Source organism: Penaeus japonicus, unplaced genomic scaffold, assembly GCF_977035675.1.
Source record: "Penaeus japonicus unplaced genomic scaffold, GWHDUDI00000001_assembly GWHDUDI00000013, whole genome shotgun sequence".
Classification (NCBI taxonomy): Eukaryota; Metazoa; Arthropoda; class Malacostraca; order Decapoda; family Penaeidae; genus Penaeus; species Penaeus japonicus.
Window position 1 is genome coordinate 43,664,908 of NW_028234415.1, and position 2,500 is coordinate 43,667,407.

The 2,500-nt window shown below is 29.5% G+C and overlaps 1 protein-coding gene across 1 annotated transcript in view; it reads right to left on the reverse strand.

The window, feature by feature from the left end:
• The window catches only part of LOC122252914 (carbohydrate sulfotransferase 11), an 8,402-nt gene that overhangs the window by 4,432 nt on the left and 1,470 nt on the right, over positions 1-2,500 (reverse strand). The gene's annotated exons all lie outside the window — the stretch shown is intronic.

Consider the following 2,500-nt stretch of genomic DNA (forward strand, 5'->3'; position numbering starts at 1 on the left):
GAAAAGAACTAGTTATGTATATTCTTATATATATATATATATATATATATATATATATATATATATATATATATATATATATATTATGAGACTATTTCCTTCATTATCATTACCAATGATTGCTAACATTTCTATTATCCATTTTTCATTATATTCATTAACGTAGTTATTATTGAAGTTATGTTTTTGTTTTATGCGATCCAACATAGTCCTACATTTTAACTCAATTAGTCAAGAAAAATACCCATATCCATGAGCTGCCACCCAAACAAATACGAAATATAACAATAAGTTTTCTCTCTTATTAAATTATGGCGTTAGGCTATTCTTTAACAGATCAGGTTAGGTTAGTTTATTTCTACTCCTCACGTGGAATAAGATTCTATTATTACGTTATCGTGGATTATAAGCTTATAGCATTTGTACAGCCTATTATGTCATGGATATACTAGGATATAAATAGTTTTTAGGGATAGATAAGACATAGACAAGGAGAGAGAGAGAGAGAGAGAGAGAGATCACCAGACACGGAGAGAGAGAGCAAGAGAAAGAGAGAGAGAGAAAGAGAGAGGGAGAGAGAGAGACAGAAAGAGAAAGAGATCACCAGACACGGAGAGAGAGAGCAAGAGAAAGAGAGAGAGAGAAAGAGAGAGGGAGAGAGAGAGAGAGACAGAAAGAGAGAGAGATCACCAGACACGGAGAGAGAGAGTGAGAGAGAGAGATCACCATACACAGACATAGAAAGAGGGAGAGAGAGAGAGATCACCAGACACCTTACGAAATAGAGAGAGATAAACGGAACAAGACAGATAAGCCGGCAGAAACAAAGAAACAGGAAGAGAAGAATAAAGAATTTTAAAAAATCGAGACATAAAACAAAAAATAAAAAAAAATAAAAAATCCGGAAACACACAATAAAGCAGCTAGATCAACGAAATAAAGACATATAAATCAAAATATAAATCAAGATATAAATCAAGACTTAAGTCAAGATATAAATCAAGATATTAATCAAGATATAAACCAAGACATAAATCAAGACATAAATCAAGACATAAATCAAGACATAAATCAAGACATAAACCAAGACATAAATCAAGACATAAATCAAGACATAAATCAAGACATAAATCAAGACATAAATCAAGACATAAATCAAGACATAAATCAAGACATAAACCAAGACATAAACCAAGACATAAATCAAGACATAAACCAAGACATAAACCAAGACATAAATCAAGACATAAATCAAGACATAAACCAAGACATAAATCAAGACATAAACCAAGACATAAATCAAGACATAAATCAAGACATAAACCAAGACATAAATCAAGACATAAATCAAGACATAAACCAAGACATAAATCAAGACATAAATCAAGACATAAACCAAGACATAAATCAAGACATAAATCAAGACATAAATCAAGACATAAATCAAGACATAAACCAAGACATAAATCAAGACATAAATCAAGACATAAATCAAGACATAAATCAAGACATAAATCAAGACATAAATCAAGACATAAATCAAGACATAAACCAAGACATAAACCAAGACATAAATCAAGACATAAATCAAGACATAAATCAAGACATAAATCAAGACATAAATCAAGACATAAACCAAGACATAAATCAAGACATAAATCAAGACATAAAACCAAGACATAATCAATCATAAACAAGACACAATCAAGACATAAACAAGACATAAATCAAGACATAAATCAAGACATAAATCAAGACATAAACCAAGACATAAATCAAGACATAAATCAAGACATAAATCAAGACATAAACCAAGACATAAATCAAGACATAAATCAAGACATAAATCAAGACATAAATCAAGACATAAATCAAGACATAAATCAAGACATAAACCAAGACATAAATCAAGACATAAATCAAGACATAAATCAAGACATAAACCAAGACATAAACCAAGACATAAATCAAGACATAAATCAAGACATAAACCAAGACATAAATCAAGACATAAACCAAGACATAAATCAAGACATAAATCAAGACATAAACCAAGACATAAACCAAGACATAAATCAAGACATAAATCAAGACATAAACCAAGACATAAACCAAGACATAAACCAAGACATAAATCAAGACATAAACCAAGACATAAATCAAGACATAAACCAAGACATAAACCAAGACATAAATCAAGACATAAATCAAGACATAAATCAAGACATAAATCAAGACATAAACCAAGACATAAATCAAGACATAAACCAAGACATAAATCAAGACATAAACCAAGACATAAATCAAGACATAAATCAAGACATAAACCAAGACATAAATCAAGACATAAACCAAGACATAAATCAAGACATAAATCAAGACATAAACCAAGACATAAATCAAGACATAAACCAAGACATAAATCAAGACATAAATCAAGACATAAATCAAGACATAAATCAAGACAAATCAAAACAATAAATCAAAACTTAAACCAAGA